Source organism: Camelus dromedarius, chromosome 17, assembly GCF_036321535.1.
Source record: "Camelus dromedarius isolate mCamDro1 chromosome 17, mCamDro1.pat, whole genome shotgun sequence".
In the NCBI taxonomy this organism is placed as follows: domain Eukaryota; kingdom Metazoa; phylum Chordata; class Mammalia; order Artiodactyla; family Camelidae; genus Camelus; species Camelus dromedarius.
The window spans coordinates 13,841,320-13,860,668 of NC_087452.1; positions in this window are offsets into that span (position 1 = coordinate 13,841,320).

Here is a 19,349-nt window from a genome sequence, read left to right on the forward strand (position 1 = left end):
ATATGGTATTTTTCTTTCTCCTTCTGGCTTACTTCACTTAGTATGACTGTCTCCAGGTCCATGAATGCTGCTGCAAATGGCATTTTTATGGCTGAGTAGTATTCCATTTTATACACACACACACACATACACACACACACACACACACACACACATACATACAACAACTTTATCCAATCATCTGCTGATGGACATTTAAGTTGCTTCCGTGTCTTGACTACTGCAAATAGTCCATGCAGTAATCCTGTTTCCATCCTGGCCATCCTAGGTATCCTTCAGGTCACCAATACCACCTCTTCAGAACACAATATTGACCCTAAACAGATCTGAAACGTAGAGTTTCACTTTGCCATTTCCATTCTCACATTTTAAAGGCTCACTCACATGAACTGTATGGTTATTTTATTTGCCATTCATGTGATGAATTAAATCTAGTTACCAAGTTGTGCACAGATTCTATGAGAACTCACTTTTTGTCAGGTATACTATAGCAGAATAGAGCAGAAATGTATCTACTTCTGATTGGAGAATTTCCGTCAGAAACAACGGAAACAGTTTGAAAGGAACCATTTCATAGCAATGAATTCTTTTCAGCAATATTAAAAATGTATACATATTTCCAATAAAATTCTTGTAAAGCAAGATTAATAGAACTTTTGAAATAAAGCAACTTTCATTCACTTTCTTTCATATCTGCTGTGAAGAATGTCTTAGTGTTACACAATGTTGAAAAGGAAGGAGGGAATAAGATAGATAGGAAAGAAAACAGGAACTGCGTATTTAAAAACTGAATTACTAAAAATGCTCTATGCCAGTTTATTCTCTGGAAAATATAGAGAAGGTACATTTTCTCTCTACCTCAAGTTATAAAATGTTCATCTGAAAAATCAGAAATGTTTTCATATTTTACATGAGCCCTTAAGAAACATTTTTTCTTCGAATGAACTCTTTCCCTGTTGGCTTTAATTAAGTTTAGAATAGTGTACCTAGATACTAAAAAATGAATGCAAATCAAATTACTATCTAGACCAACAAGTTCTAATATTCCCCTATGGCTGTATCCTGCTTTCAATGTGTTCATGAGAAGTTTCTTTTAAATCAAATTTCTGATAATCAATCATGCTTTAAATGTACTAGGAGAATTTGTTATTTAAAGGACTCTCCTTTAAGAGTGAACTGCAGAACTAATAATCCTTGGAGATAATACAAAATCTTTAGCTGCTTTATCTATTGTAGAAATTTGTCTTTACACCTGACAGATCTGCTTAAGGCACAGAGTATTTGGACAATGCTTATGGCTCAAATATCTTTAATTGTTAGCTAGGAAGATGACGTCAGTTAAAATTGTAAGAAGGGGAGGGTGTAGCTTGAGCAGTAGAGCACATGCTTAGCATACACAAGGTCCTGGATTCAATCCCCAGTACCTTCTCTAAAAATAAATGAATAAGTAAAACCGATGACCTACCCCTCCAAAAAAAAAATTGTAAGAGAGTATTCACTCCTACCCTTATGACAAGCCAAAATCACTCACCAAAACTGACCCAAGGTATCTATATCCTGCCAGTAGCCCCCAGCCAAAACTCACCAATATGACAGCTGCTGTTGAACAAATTAGGTTTATTATCCACAGCAATGAGAGACAATACTTACTGTGGGAACCATGGGATGACTCAGTAACAGAGTGTTAGAAAGGACTTGTTATAGAATTTGGGATTGTGTTAAGTGATTTGGGGGAGAGTTCAAGGAAGTGGGGTGTTGCTGTGGACTGGACACTCTCAGGAAGTGGGAGTAATTCTAAGAATGGATATTTAATAAATCTAATGTAGAAGAAAGGAAGACAAAATCCTTCAGTTCTAATGGGTAAAAAGGCAATAGTCACTCATATCATATGGGAGAAAGAAAGTGTTTGGTATTTCACAGTTAGGACAATGCTCATGTTTAGTACATGTGTTCAGATGTGATTACAGAATGGTCTTATTTTTGTCTTGACCCATCATGTTCACGGAGTTGCAGTGTCTGATGCTGATGTTCTCTGAACCAGTTTGTGTTCAACAGGGAAACTCCAAGGCCTAACAGTGAGCATCAGAACACCATGCTCTACCTGGATGTCAGGGGGCTGCTGTTCTCTGTCTCTGTGTAAATGTGTTCAAACTTTAGCTTGTGATTTATTGTCACAATTTAAAGAAGCTTATTTTTCACCTCACCAGTCATCATAAGTAGATGACTGTTCAAAAGGAATTCCTCTCTAATCATTCTTGTTTTTCTCATTCTTAAAGTCAATCAATAAGAGAGGCATTTGGATTATTAATATGTCCTTCTTTCAAATTATAAATAACTCTGAGAACTTTATATAGAAACTGTTACTCCTATTTTTTAATATATAAATGTGTAAAGATGTACATTTTTCCTAATCAGAGATCCAAAGAGATCAGGAATTTAGATGTCTTGATCAAAATGAAAAACTTATGTGACTCTTTTAATAATATCTTTAGTTTCTATTGCCTGTACTTGTAACATAAAGCCATTCAAAGTTGGTGTTTCTCCATTGTGGAATCTTGCGAAAGGTTTTTCTTAAGACTTTTTCCATTTCTGGATCCGGCTAGACTTAATCACCTAGTGGATACCAAATCAGTCACCTGTTTTAATTGAATCCAGCAACATAGTGTATCTAAAAGCAAGGACTTTTACCTCTGCTTCTCTCACATTCAAGTATTGAAACACTAGAGCATTATACTTGATAATACAAAAAGAGGAGCAGAATGGAATTTTAGTACACTTAGTCTGAGAGAAAAAATAGGAGACACTGGGAGACCAATGAGAATTGCCTTCCAACAGTTGCAGTAGTGTCTTCATTTCTGTTGCTTCATGAGGCAAAAACCACATGACAGTATTTTAGTTAGGCAATGGGTAGAATTCCTGCATTAGGAATTAGATTGGTGAGCTTAAATGTCTGTCCAGAGTAAGACTCTGGGTTATGGTCTGGAAACATAGATAGTGCCTAGTTTATGGCACAGTTATCCTAAGCCATTTGTGCACTCAATTCAAGCAAACATTTGTCAGGAGCTAGGCATTGTGCTAGATGCCAGTGGTGTACTAGAGACCACAATAGACAAAGTGTCTGTCCTTATGAAACCTATTTTATAGTAGACAGGCAACAGACTCTACTGGGGTGAACATATAAATTAACACAATTTAGTTATACATTGTGGTAAAAGTCATGAATGAAACAATGTGATTTAAGAAGAAGGGAAAATTAAGTCCATCATAATAATAATATTTAAACCCTCCCTGGTGGTCTAGTGGTTAGGATTCGGCACTCTCATGATCATAATAATATTTAAACCTTAACTTTGTATGGTTAGATCATAGTTTAATGAAGTAACAGGTAGATTTTCCTATTCATGTTTTGTTTTGGCTTATGTTTTGACTTTTATCTTTGATTTCTATATATAGGTCATTACCATTGTGAACCTGAGTAGAAAAGTATAGAGAAATCAATGTAAATAAGTCTTTCTTATTTAATAAAAACAGTTTAGATATCAGATCTGCTGAAAAATTGTTTGATTTAGAGCATCCACTTCTAATTCAGTACAAATACTTATCACAGGATCATGATATTGCCTCCTCAGAGTTTTTTGTTTCTTAAATTCAAGAATTTTTTGCTGTTTTTTGGCAGAGAAGTTCTACTGATAATAATCATGTTTGATTCTGGTTTCTGAACAATTTCTTTCCATGGAACACCAAACAAATCTTTTACCGCATCTTTATATAATCTTAAATATGATACTTGCACCCAAAGTATAAAAGCAACTAAGCAAATTCCATATCACAAGGTAGCATGGGTAGTGGGATAAAGCAGAGGCAAATGGATAAGTCCTACTTTAATTAGGTTGAAAAATCCATCACATAAACAGGAGAGAAAAATAAAAACAGAAGAGAAAAAATATATATTATTTCTCACCAACACACAGAGGCTAGTTGTGAAATCAATTAAAAGGGGCATTTAGTCCTATGAGAACAAGATTCAACAACAACAACAACAACAAAAAACAAGATTCAACCAGAAAATCTCTGTTTTGCTTTAAATAAATGCCAATAGGATAAGGCAGGATTGTCCCATGAGTCAACCTAAGCCAAGAGCTTATGTTTAAATAACAACCATAAAAAATATTGTGCAATTTGAAGAATTCAGCTTCTCATGATGAAGCACACTAATGATATCTTCAAAAGATTCTTAGAGTTACCTCATGTAAATAACTTATAAATGTGCTTTTTTGTTATGCTTTGAAATTTCATGACCAGATTGTGCTTTTGAGAATAAGCAGTATCAAAAGAAACTGTTTACTTAAATCCTCATTATTCAAGCATCTGAATAGTTTTCATTTATTTACCTCCCACAACAAATCTAGATGAAAGGAACAGGATTTGTGGCTAATCCATGTATCTTAACAACATAAGTTCAACACTGTCATCTCAATTTATTTTACATCCAAATATTCTCATCTGCAAAATAAGTATAAATTATGTGTCCTTCCAATTGAAATATTTGCACTCAGACCAATTCACTTTTTGTTTATGTAGATTTCTTTCTCTTCATTCTAAGAGCATAATTTTCATCTTTTTTTTAAGTTTTTCTTTATTCCAGTTTATCAATATCTGTAAAATTCTTGTTGACCTTCTTTGCATTGCTGTGTATTATTTCACATCATAGAATATTTTTTCTCATCTAAAAATATTAATGACTCTAAAAAGTCAGTGATATTTATCTGGAAAATGTTACATTAAGATGTGTGTCCCTGGACCATATCATGTGATCCTGAGAGCAGGGAACTTACTTATTGTTAAATCCTTAGAAATCAAGTTTCAAAATTTTGCTTCTGCAAATGAAAATGAGAGTGGATTTACAGAGGCCCATGTTAAGTTACTGATATTCTTAAAGCCTTACCTTCAGCCCTCTTTGCAATCACAGAATCTGTGTGAGTGGCTGTCTAGTATCTTCACAGAACAAGATGATGACATGCTAGAGGCTGCCAAAGCATCACTGGGCATCTACCTAAAGTTAATCAGAAAATGTGAAGCTTGACTCAAGAAAAAGCAATGTGGAGCCATCACACACAGGAAAATGGCTATAATCCACACTGCATTTTCTTATTCTTATTTAAAAATATAGGATCTGATTCTAAAAACGTATTGAAAAATATTACATTAAGATCTATTTAATTTCCTTGATACAGCCATAACTCTTTCCTAGAAAATAATTTCAACCATGTTTATCTTATGATATATATTAAAAACAGGAAGAATTTATATTATTAAAATGACTATCCTTCCAACAGAATTATTCCTATTTTAATTTAAATAACATATGGATAAAAATTATCCCACCTATTTTCTTAATGTTTAATAAAAAACATTTACTTTATATATAAAGAGTGCATACCTCAACAAATATAGAGAATCTGAATTTTACTATAGTAACTAAAAGAAAAAATAACCTACCTGTCTGTAATCATGAAATGAGAGCTCTCTTTAAGCCAAAAGATTCAAACTCATTATACTTTTCAGTTTCATGGTAAATAAGTTTAATTTGTTTTGTCACAAGGAAAGAAGGGAAAAAGGAAGGAAGAATGGAAGGAAGGAAGAATGGAAAGGAGGCTTCAACATAGTCAGCAGAGGAAGTAGAAAGGTTTTCAGACACAAAATCTTTATAGGAATATATTTAATGCAGTGTTTTTTAATATGTGTTACACATATTACTTATGCATGAACGTGAACATTTTTATTTTAATATTTGTTTATTATAATACCTATTACAAAAATGTAACTATGGGATCAAATTAGTGACTTAATGTCTTTTACTTCTTACAGGGAAGCTAGAATGATTTAAGTAAAGCAAAGAGTCACATTAAGTTATTGAATAAATGATAGTTTAGTTGATATGAAAAAACATTAAGGTAGCTCACAAATGACTAAGATTTTAAAAACTTTCCTATAAATCTATTCTTCAGAACTGGAAATAAGTAAACTGGAAAAAAAATAGGGAGGAAATAGCTATCTTTGTACATTTCCAATACTACTCCTATAGTATAGGATTCACAGTGATGAGAAGAAACTACACAGTACCTACTTCTAGTTAACTGAAGGAGTTATTGTAAGTCAAATATTGTTAGAAGATAAAATGTACTGATTCTAATTCCTTGTCACCGGTGGAACTTAGGAACAATCCTGGCAAACATTTAACAGATATGTGTAGAGTAAGTTCAACAACTGAAAAGGTAGTGGGCTCAGAAGATCTTTTTCCAACCCAGAAACTGTGACTAAAACATGTATACAGTATTACTTCATTTTCCACATTTCCTAGAGATAATGATAGCAAAGGTAATTTTAATTCATAGAACTTTATTATCCAGTAAATTAAATCTTAATAAAAATAGAATGTGAGGAAACAATTTTGAGTTTTACTATTCATATTCTCTCAGATAGGAAAACTTCTAAGAATCAGCACAAATCATGGCCATTTAAGGCAAACCTTTCACAATGTTTTTTGACCCAAAAGTATAAATTTATGAAATTTGTCTTTCCATATTACAATAATCCATCATAACTTTTGGTAACAATCTCACGCCTTCTTAAACAGATGTTAAAATATTTCATGTACGTGAGCTCTATTTGTCAAGAGTTTGGGGAAGCACATTCTACCCAAAGTAATCTACAGATTTAATGTGATCCCTATCAAATTACTCAGGATATTTTTTACAGAACTAAAACAAAAAATGCTAAAATTTATATGGAATTACAAAAGACCCAGAATTGCAAAAGCAATCCTGAAGAAAAAGAACAAAGCTAGAGGCATAACATTCCCAGACAATACTGCAAAGCTACAGTAATCAAAACAGTGTGGTGCCAGCACCAAAAAAGACATATGGATCACTGAAACAGAATAGAGAACCCAGAAATAAATCTACACACCTATGGTCAATTGATCTTCAACAAAGGAGGCAAGAATATACAATGGAGAAAAGACAGTTGCTTTGGCAAATAGTGTTGAAAAAGCTGGACAGCCCCATGTAAATCAATGAAATTAGAACACTCTCTCACACCATACACAAAAATAAACTCAAAATGGCTTAAAGACTTAATAGGTCATGGCACCATAGAAGAGAACATAGGCAAAACATTCTCTGACACAAATCATAGCAATGTTTTCCTAGATTAGTCTAAAAAGGTAATAGGAATAAAAGCAAAAATAAACAAATGAGACCTAATTAAACGTATAAAATTTAGCAAAGCAAAGGAAACCATCAACAAAATGAAAAGACAAACTATGAGCTGGGAGAAAATATTTGCAAATGATGCACTGAAAAGGTCTTAACTTCCAGAATATACAAACAGCTCATACAACTCAGTAACAAAAAAACAAACAATCCAATCCAAAAATGGGCAGAAACCCTAAACACACATTTCTCTAATGAAGACATACGGATGGCCAATAGGCACATGTAAAGATGCTAAATATTGCTAATTATGAGACAAATGCAAATCAAGACTATTATGAGGTATCACCTCACAAAGGTCAGAATGGCCATCATTAAAAAATCTGTAAATGATAAATGCTGGAGAGGGTGTGGAGAAAAGGGAACTCTCCACTGTTGGTGGGAATGGAATTTGGTGCAGCCACTATGGAAAACAGTATGGAGGTTCCTTAAAAAACTAAAAATAGACTTACCTTATGATCCACCAATCCCGTTCCTGGGCATCTATCCAGGGCAAACTCCCATTTGAAAAGATATATCCACTCCAGTGTTCATAGCAGCACTATTACCATAGCCAAGGCATGTAAGCAACCTAAGAGTCCATAGACAAATGATTGGATAAGGAAAATTTGGTTACTTTCTGTAATTTTTCTCTCAATTTTTAATCTCTCTGGCAGCCCCACACTGTGATAATCTAGCTATGCCGTCAAGTAAGACTGCATCTCTCACCTTAAACTCTTGTGTTCCCACACAAACTGGGGAATTCCCTCAGGGAAAAGTTGGTAAAATGTAAATCTCACCCAGTTTATTTCTCGTTTCAAGAGTTCCATTTCTTCCTATTTCTCTCTGCTTCCTCTTTAATGCCTTCAAACATTCTTTTGCTGGATAAAATCATAGGACTGCTCCTCTTTAGCCTTAGGAAAATAAATAATGTAGCTAAACTAGATCTTTATTTTTATTATATTTCCATGTAAAGAGGTGATCCAAATATCAGCTGAGTCAAAGACTTTCTAGCCAGATGTACACAGTTGATGTACTTTGGAATAAATTCCCTGAAGGTAAATATCACCAATGGATGGGCGCTCTAGGGACAAATTCAGTTCTCATTCAGAAAGTGGAAAGATATTTGAAGCAGTCAAATATGCAGCTCTGAAAACTGGAAAGAAATTTTTATGACATTTGTTTTGAAAACAAAAATTATCTGTATATCAAGAATTGTAATTTTCAAAACAGAATCAGGCCTGATTAAATAGTACTTAGGACTTACTGATAAAATTTTTAAAATGAAAATGGAATCTCTTCTGTCCTTAAAGAGATAGAAAATTATATTTTTTTCCTGTAATGTTAAAGGAAAGCCACCAGTATTTCACACACTGTTTCTTAAAATGTCATTTCTTCTGTCCATGTTCTGTCACTTTAAAACCAGTAAAATCTGTTCAATATATCAACTTCTACTAAGTGAAAGGATGCACTATTTATTGACTAAAAGATTATAAGTGAAGAAAAAGCTGAATGTTTCTAAAAAAAGATTAATTTACCCATAATGGGATCATGCCCATTAAGTAGAAAGAAAAATAGACTGGGATTTCCTTAAAAACAAAAACAAAGCCCAATGTTTTAAAACATTCAATACATAATTTCTAATTTCAAAACATCATTAGAAATTCCTGTTCTATGTGTAGCAAGAGAAGGAATAGAAATTTGTTAGAAAAGGAGAGTGGATTCTGAACTACTTTGATTTAAATAACATCAACCTTACCAGTTGTTACCTTTCTTTCTTATTTAAAAAACTGATTGGCCAGGTTAAATCATAACCAGAATGAAAGTAAAAATAAGTCTCAACTCAGGTATGAGCATGATTCAGGACCACTATTTCTGCCTTACAGAGAGGACTTAGAGGTGATTTTCCCTCTTTTAAACTTATGCCCCCAAACTTATATACAGAAGGAACACATTCCAAAAGGAAAAACAACACAAAACCTCAGAACAAGAACTAAACAAAATGGAGATAAGCAATGTACTAGGAAAGAATCCAAAGTATTAGTCATAAAGATGCTAACCAAACTCAGGAGAAGAATGAATGGACTCAGTGAAAACGTCCACAATCAGACAGCTTCGCAGGTAATTTCTACCAGATATTTAAAAAAGATTGTACCTATCCTTCCCAAACTATTCCAAAAAGTAAAAGAGGAATGAATGCTTCCAAACTTATTTTACTAGGCCAATATTAAAACCAGATAAAGACACTACGGAAAAAGAACGTTACAGGCCAATATACCTGATGAACTAGATGCAAAAACCCTCAACAAAATACTATTTATTTTAAAAGCATACCTAGTGTGTGAAGGCCCATCTCAAGGGACAGCTTAAAAACAAATAGGAAAAAGTATAGAGCAGGGACAGGGCAGTTCTTGACACAAGGAAGTCATTCATCAATTAGTTGTTTGTAAGTTAAATAGTAACTTACTTACACACATATTTACACACACACATATACACATTCACACACGTACACACTTACATAAAGCCTCAACATGTACCTGTACACAAAAAAATTACTTCTTTTTTCCTGCATGTTTAAATATTATTCCAATATTTTAAATGTTATAAACATAGAAAATGCTTTATGTAAATATTAGTTATCTATAAATACTTATATTATTGTATAAAATTAGTACTTACCAAACAGTTTGAAAGAGAGAAAGAAAATAAATGTAAATCTCAGTATTTTATGTTGAGTAATTTTGGATACAAGATTTCTACTAGGAAAATGCATTTATCAGAAAATGGTATTGATTGTTCTTTGATAGTCTAAACAATTTGAAATAACCCTACTTTGGATACTTTAAACATTGTCATGAAACTTACACTATATTTTGGTGTTTTTTTGTTTTTGTTTTTGTTTTGTTTGTTTGTGTCCTCTTCAGAATCTTAAGTGTTGTCAAAAAGAATTAAGGCATGGTAACAACTTGATGGTAAATTGAAGGTAGATAAGTTCTATTCATTCAATTCTGCTGTGTTGAAAACACTCTAAGAAATACTTTTTTAAACTCTAAAAACAAAATAAAAGCAGACATGGCACAGACAAATCTAAAATCTAGAATATTAATTAAGGAAGACAGAAAGTGCCCAAGGCATAAATAGTTCAGTCAAAATATGTGGTTATCAACTCAAAGGTAAATCAGGATCATAGACTGGCAGGTCATTTTCCTAGTAAGAAAATATTTATTTCCCTTAGCATTCTTCATTTGTAAACAGCCTTATTTGAAGTAAGTTGCATTTTGAGGGATAACATGGATTAATGCAAAAGTCTGAAGAAAAGTTAGCACAACCTGGGCTCAGAAAGTCCAAGAGCTACATCGAGATCTAGAGAATGAGAGCTGATAGACTTTATCAGATCAAGCTGGGGTATCTGGATTAACAGCCTCACGAAGGCTATGAGAAATGAGGAGGAACAGTTCCCTAAAGGAAAATGGAGTTGTAGCAACTGGAAAAAATGTGAAATGGATGCGTTAGAAAAAACTATTAGGTACCAGCATCAGTATTCCAAGACAGCAGGAGATCATTGCTAAGACTGTATTAAGAATAAAAAAAAGATTTTGCTTTAAAAAATACCAGCAATAGTTAAAGCAAAATATTCATCAGCATACTCATAATAGGGACAGGTAGGAAATGTCCAAATACCAGCCAATAGAAATGGATTTTCTCATCTGCTGCAACTGCAGTAAGTGGTTAACTTACTCAAGGTGGTAATATAAAGCAGGCAACATGTAGACATAGACGAAGAACAGAGAAAAATTCTACTCACCTCTGTAGCTGCGAGAAGACTGTTTTGAGTTGTCACACTTCTGAACTACAAATTGAGATTATTCTTCCTTTAATATCTTAGAGCCATTTTTCTTTGATGGTATCCAAAATAAAGGCCAAATTTCATTTCATGTTTGATGAGGTAATTTGGCCATGAAAGAAACACCACAGAAGAGTTCATTTAAACTCTTTAATTAAATATGCTAGAAATCAACTTGAGTTAACGTATAGAGATATAATGGAAATTAATTATGAGGATTCAGATGTCTTCTATATCCAAGGGAGAGGATGGAGCAAGGCCAGAGAGGATGGAAACAAGGAAGAGAAAGGTATCTGAAACACAGGAATTATTTAATCTGTATTTTAATTTCTTCTCTGAAAAAGTACCCATTCTTCCTTTTGCTTCTGATTGACAAATAAGGACTGCATCATAGCAACTTTGGAAAAAGAATATGATTGCCCAATTTAAGTCAGTCATCCTCTCGCTTGGATAGAGCCCAAAAGGCATTGTAAAAGTTACAGGTTACCTCATTCAACAGATATAAGCTGTATAGACATAAGCTAACCTCTGTCTGTATGTGTCTTTTTCATTCCCTCTTTTTTATCAGAAATTGAGTTTGAATTTAGAAAAATATAAAGAGAAAGAGAAGTGTTATAAATAGAAATATGTGATAATGGATCCCAAATTGAGAGTAGTGAGGTAAGGAACTGAAAGTCTGGCTGATGGAATTACCAGAAGAGAATCACCGTTACAAACAGTGTGGCCAGAGTGGCCTTGCAGCCATGAACAGTAAGGTTGGTCATTAAGGGTGAAGCTCAGAGGCAGTCATAACTGCCTTCAGGGTGGATTTGTAACACCAGCAATTAATGAGGTGGGGTGAAATCATCAAGACTGAGCTAAGAGACCAGACCCCAACATCACCAGCTTTAGACTATAAAAGAAGAAAGAGCTGGCTTCCCAGGAATAAAGCTCAGTTAACTGCACCTCAGCAGACACCACCAGATCCATCACCCTGGGAAGGAGACCAATAGCGGGTAAAACCCCAGACAGCTTTTCCTCCATGAAATAAAGTGAACACCTGTCACTTACATCCAGATACCATCTTGGGGAAGATTGCAGGAGAAAGGTGAGACAGCCCTGCTACAACTTTGAATTCTAACTTGACATTATTTAACAGAGAAGGTCAACTTAGAACTGAAAGGTGTCATTAAAACTGGAAGATGCTGAGTTAGTGCTGATGAACAACTTGTTTCTCCTCACTGCCTAGCAGAATAAGAGTCTATGAAAAGTTTAGGTTACTTGGATATAAAATAAGTCATAATTTTTTAGCACATCTGGCAATATGTACACTTTGACAACCCAGCTACATTGAAAAAAATCTAGCAACTTGGATCTAAAGTACAGAAAGTATGCATAATTTAAAAGAGGGGAAATTAAATAAAAGGAATAGGAAAGAACTATATAAATGTCATAGCAAAAATGAGATTTATAAGAGGAGATATGGCAGTGTCTTATATAAGAGAGACAGAGCTGAGTCCTGTCTTACATAGTCAGGTGAGATGAAAATGAAGTGTAGTCAAATTTACTCCTAAAAATCCTCAGGAAAACAACTGTGTGTTCCTGTTTTAACTCTCTATAAGGACAACCAAGGAAGTCTTACAAAGTCCTAGAATTCTTTCATCTAGAATTCCCATCCCATAGACTATCTAATACATTGTAAAGCACTCAATTTACATGCTAAATATCTTGTGATTTTTTTTTTAAATGAGAAAATTTGCATTTTTTGCATTATGATAAGGTGTGGCTACAACTGACTAATTCAATTTAAATTTTTCTTTTTTGGGGTCATGCATACTCATGAATTGTTGCAAATAAAGAAAATATATTACAGAATTATTTTCAATTGTGCAAATCTATTACAAATACTAATTTTGTAGTTACAAAAGTTGAATTCATACACTTTTTAGACATTAATCCATTTGACCCATTTCAATTTTTCAACTGTCTGTAATTTGACATCAGTATATTTTATCTCAAGGGTTAAATATTTCTAGAGGGTTCTAAATAACTCCAAAGCCTGAAAACAGCTTGCTTCAACAATAAAACAGCATGGAGTCCAATGCAGCCAACATCAGGAATAAGAACAGTAACACCACCAAAATCACTGTTTTTCAGCGGAACATATCTTAAAACATTTGGTTGAGATTGCGAGCAATGCAGTAAATATATATATAATATATTCATGTACATGAAATATATGTCTTTACATGTATATCTTAAATATTGGATTACAAAGGGATGAGATGGTCAAACTAAGCTATGCATGTAAAAGACTGGGATCACCTTAGCAGCAACAGATAACCTACATCTCAGCTTACTTTGGGCTATAAATTTTGAACTGATATGGGATGACAATTTGCATACAGTCTGCCCTCTGCATCTGAAGGTTCTACGTTTGCTGATTCAACCAGTTGGATCCCCGGTTAGTTGAATCCTGAGGTCCACAGATGCAGGCCCCAGGAATCCAGAAGGAACACAAACTTGCTATGCCATTTTATATAAGGGACTTGAGCATTTGCATATTTTGGTATCTTGAGGGCATCCTGGAATCAATCCCCAACAGATTTGAAAGGACGTTTATAGTTGTGTTTTCTCCAACTTTTCTGTCATTTCTCTCTTTCCTTCTCTCCCCTATTGTATGCAATTATACTTTACACTTGGATTCCAAGGGACAATCTGAAGAGCTGTGAGAAAGGTGGGGGAAACACACACTCAAGTGGGAGATGTCAAGGACAGTTTATGAAGAAGCCACCTCTTGAGATTGGCATTAAAGGAAAAGTAAAATTTTAACAATATTGGTTTTCTTCCTAAGAGGGTTGGCATTCTTGGTGACAGAAGTGCATAAACAATGGACTAAAGGCAGCAAAGGGTAAGTATGTTAGAAGAGTAGGAGACATCAGAGTGTGTTCAGAAAAACAGCAGGAAATAATGTTAAAAAAAAAAAAAAGGAATATAACATGGAGAGGTTTTTCTAGGAAAGTCCACACGATTTGGAGGTATGTTAAGGACAAATGTTCTTCATTACCTCTCCTGTTGTCTTCAAACCACCTCTGAATTCCTAACTTAAAGTTTGATGATTTTATTAAGGCCAGTAATTACTACTTTCTGCATTTGACATTTCACACTTCCTTTCCTTTATAGTTGCCTAATTCGTGCTAAGTCTCATTTCCACATGCCTTGCTGTACTCACTTGATGGTGTTTGCTCTAGGGCTCCTTACAACTTGCAACAGTGATGCTGGGAACTAGTAAAAAATAAGAAAAAGAGCTGTCCTTCATTGCCAGATATTTTAAAAGTAAAGTCTGAAGGCCATGTGCATACCAACAGCTGTAAATACCTCTTCAGTAATAGTGAGCCCTAAGTGTTCATCCTTATCCTTTCTAAACACCTTTACAAGGCAACATGTAATTTTATTTAGGAGGCAAGTTTCTTTTTTTTCTTTTTATAAAGTGTGTCGCTAATATTGAGTAAAATAGCAATAGTTTTTTATATTTTTCTTCTAAGCCATGTCTGCCTGGCTACTGTGTTAATGATATTTGCCTCTCTAGTCTTCCTCTCATTGAAGAAGCAGCAAAGGATCCCTTCTTACTTGACCTTTTACTTCTACAAGAACAAATAAGTATAACCTAACTTTTATTTATTGAGTCCTTATAGTGGGCCAATTGCTATATTAGATGTCTGTATGTTTAGTATTTTATTTAATCCTCATATCAACTTTATAGATTAAGTATTATTACCACCATTTTTTAAGGAGTATAGAGGTTGGGTAACTTGCCAAATGTCATACAGCTAGTAAATGTTAGAACTGTCACTCAAACTCATCATTTATAATCCCTATACTGCTGTTTATAAAAGATTCTATTCATATAAATAACAGCTGGTCTATTTTTTTTTTTAATAGCACATGCATATGGCCCCATAGTCTTGTGGAAGTTCTGTGTACAATTTGTAGTGAACCTGGTATCCTGAGTAACCAATGCACACTATACCTTAATCACATTTCCAAAGACTTAGAACCATATTTTCATGAGTTTTCCCTCATCTTGGAGTTCTGAGTTTTGTATCTGCCTATCTAACAGGTTGTCGGATAAATTATGTTATGCCATACTGCATAATTATTTCTTGATTGGAACTCAAAGTCCAGTCATAATTAGTTCTAGGGAAAATTGTGATCTGCTCCATATTCATGTCTTCAAAGCACACCATAGTAAAAAATGCAGAATATATACAGAGGTGTGGCCTATGGCATCTGGAACTTTACATTCATTTAATTTGGCCCAAAATTACACTTCAGTTAAATTCTCTGAGGATAGTTAATAGGTACATGTTGTGCAGATTAAAGTAAGATGGTAAAATAAAAAGAAAGAAGAATGTAGAACCAGACTGAATTCAAGGCTAAGCTTCACCATTGCTAGGTCACTTTGTGTAGATCACTTTATCCTCCTAGAGTTTGCCTCACCTATTTTGAGGATGATTTTAATGTCAGCCTCATAGATCACATCATTGACAAGTACCAAAATAATCCATTACATATGGAGTATTTTTTAAATCTGTTTTTTAACCTTAATTTTTAAAATAAAGATAATGGACTAACAACTCATCATTAACTTTCCAAATCTATTACTTTGATGAACGATTTGCTAATAAAATGCCATTAGGATATATTGTTAGTCATAAATATGCCAGTTAATTCAATGAGATATATCTGTCCTATATCGTTTAACAGAATCTTTCCCTTAAAAGGACTCCCAGAGAAAAAGATGTTTAATAACTCAGTGCTTTCTATGTATATTCAGAAAGCTTTGTATTCTGTAAAAACGTCTTTGCAAGTGGATAAAGCATATTTTGTTCCAGTACTTCATGATCTAAATTGTGTTCATTAAAAACACTGTGGAGCATATATATATATATAAAACACAGCCCCAGTGACACCCCGAAAGGTGTGCATTTAACTTTTAAAGAACTTACCACATTTGTTCTTTTTAACTGTCATTTGATTTGGCTACTGTTAGACAAGGCAAATTACTGGAAACCTGGGTTACTGTGCCTGTGAGGGGCAGTCCCCATTGTTTTACCTTGTCGGTCATCTCAGCAGTATTAGTCTGGTGGTGAGTGCTAACCAGTAGGGGAGTTAAGATCAGCATACCTTTGCAAAGCTTTAGATTGTGAATCCTGCGATGGAACTGCTCAGACAGAAAGGCCTGTTTCCAAGGCAACAGGAGCAGCTTCTATTGTTTCAGTTTGTCACTCATCACAGCAATGTTTGCCTAGGGAGACTGTGCTAAGCATTTCAAGCCACGCTTTGTTGTGGATTCAAGAGATTGGATGGAGATGCTGCTATGGTTACCAGGGTTTTTATTTTAGGGGAGATCCTAGAATAAAGTAATCTTCCTCGTTCCAACAGAAATTTTAAATAACTAACTGTGGACTGAACAGAAAAGAAGTTATGATAACTAATTCCCTTCTGGGACAATGGTAACAGTCTGACAAATCTGACTTCCTTTTTGTTTCTTTTTTTTTTTTTTTTTTTCTTTTTTTAGTGCTGTGGTGGTGGAGTAGTTGGAAATGAGAAAATGAGAAGTGAGAAAGGTTTAGGAAAATTAGAACAAGAAATAAGGAGAACATAAAATGATTATCATTTCTCTTAAAATAAAATTAAAAAACAGAAGGGCTCAAAGAAAAATGTACAGTAAATATTTATATATTCAAGGAATTTCTTTTATCAGTCTCTATATAACTTAATTTAAATGAATTTCTCCTCAAATTTATAAAAAATAATTCATTTTTCCCAATCAGATCACGACCCCTTCTCCAGCACTGATCACTTAGGGTGATGAAGAGATGTACATAAAACAGAAAACTTTCAAGCTGACAACATTTTAAAAGATTTTATTTGTTCTTTATTCCCATTCTTCATGAGTCCCAAGATTGATGCAAGGAAAGAAACAGCCATTGAGAACTACAGAAAAGGCCACAACCAATACTGTCATCTTTTCCCATCTTATATGATTACTATTACATCCCCAGAGTATCAGACCACTGCAAACTTGACAACTATTAGCATGAATTTATTTTATAGAAAATTACTAAAAAGTACAGGAAACTATAATACAGACATTTAGAGATGAACACAATTTTTATCATTTTATTTTGATTTTATGATTTTATCTTAGTATTTTTCTTATATCAGATTCTACAATATGATAAGTATTGAATCCAAGCATTACTTGCATTGTTTCACTTCAATTTCACCAAATACTTTTTAGGAAATTATTACTATTCCTATTTTGAGAGGGATTACAGCTAGCTGGCAGAGTTTTTGAAATTAGACGCTGAATTCTACTACTATTTCTATCCTAGGATAGAACATCCTCATTTTTTAATCACCGCAAATCAGATCACACTATGTGTACTCCCTTGTTATTTCCTGAACATAAGTGACCTGCGAATTATTAAGACGTTGTCAATAGCTAGACATTATTTTAAATTTCTATAAAGAGTAATAACTTCTGCTTCATTTGTGGACTTTGACTAACCTTTTGTGTCACTAAGGTTATAGTGCATTCTTTGGATCTTAGCAAATATTTAATGAGCAACTAACTATTCTGTGATAAACTCTTTAATAGGTTATGAATGTATATGATATGCATTGTTTTCTTAGAACATTCTTTTGGAAAATACAGCATAAGATACTTGAACTATATTTAATATTTTGGCCTAGAAAGAGATGGATGCAGCCATGATTGACAGGACACAAAATACCTAGGAGACATTTGAATTCTGCCCATATGTCAGGGACTGACTGTTCACCCCACTGAAATGGGAAGTCAGCTCTAACTCTCTAGGCACCTGTTCAACAGCGTATGTTCTCCATAACTTATATCTCTTTAATTCCAGTTCTGAAAATAAACAGTAGGAGTCTGTAAGAAAATTCAGCTTTCCTCTTTTTTATTTTCCTGCATTTTGGTCACATTGCAAGGAGGTATTTTTTAATGCTATTTTCTCCCATTAACTTTACTCCCTTCATAAGTATGTCTTGAGCTTTTAGAAGAGCTTAGCTTGAAATATAAGGCTGTTTTGCAAGATGTAGTCAAGGAATGTACAGGACAGGAGACATGGTAATTGTGGGTGTTGAAAAACAATTTCAGCCTGAATAGCTAGTTTTTTAGTTAAAGAAACTGAATGCAGGTATATGGATACATATGTGTATATACATAATTGTGTATGTGTATATGTGTGTGTAAATATACACACAGTTTATACTAAGATTTCAGAATTTAACTAGAAGTATAATGAGCCTGCATTAGTGCCTTCGTGTAAGTAGTATTCTGTAGCTCTTTTTTGAATACTTGAATGAATAAACATCAAGAGAAAAAGATGAGTATCACTGATTGCCTTACTTAAAATGGAAAGTTAATGTCTTAACTCAGAGTTTAGAATTTTCGTGATCGTTTTTCTCTATTTTATTTCTCATTTGCTTAATATTCTAGTTGCTTTTACATTTTATGATTAAAAGGTAATTATTTTGTTATACACAAGTAGTACTCAAGATCTATTTTATGCCTTACATACATACATTCTTGAGTTTGGCAAATTGTTTACTCTTTGCCTCCTATCTGGTGCCACCTTCTTGCAACATTCAGGATTTTTTATTAAAGAAATACTTGAGAGGACCTTCTCTGTACACTATGCTGAGTATTGATGGAGGGGAGAGGACGGGTGGAGTGGAGATGAATTAGTCATACATATATCTGTGAAAGTTAATCTAGAGCACAGTGATTAAAGGTCAGTGTATTTTAAATTCTTAATTGATGAATATATTAAGATCAATCAGAAGTAAATGCCCACTTAAAAAAAATAGTCTAACTTGTAACTTCCCAGAATAAATTTGTGTCATCTGACCACGCACAAGCATTTACTAAGCATCAACTATCTGAGTGAAGCTTTACTGCAGAGAATAGAGACGAGTGAATGTCTTCCAGAACACGAATTGTTCCATGAACTGCCCAGTGCTCCATAGTCTTGAATTTTGACATTCCATCAGCATGGCAGATCATTCCTCCCCAACTCCTCTGTGTGATCTTTCCTCTATATTCAAGACCCAACTCAAAAATCACCGTCCCCTTGGTGTCTTCGATGGCAGTTTGGTCTCCAGGAATAGGTATAGTACTCTTTCTGTGCATTTCCATAGAAATCTAACCATAACTGTATCATGGAACAGACTATGTT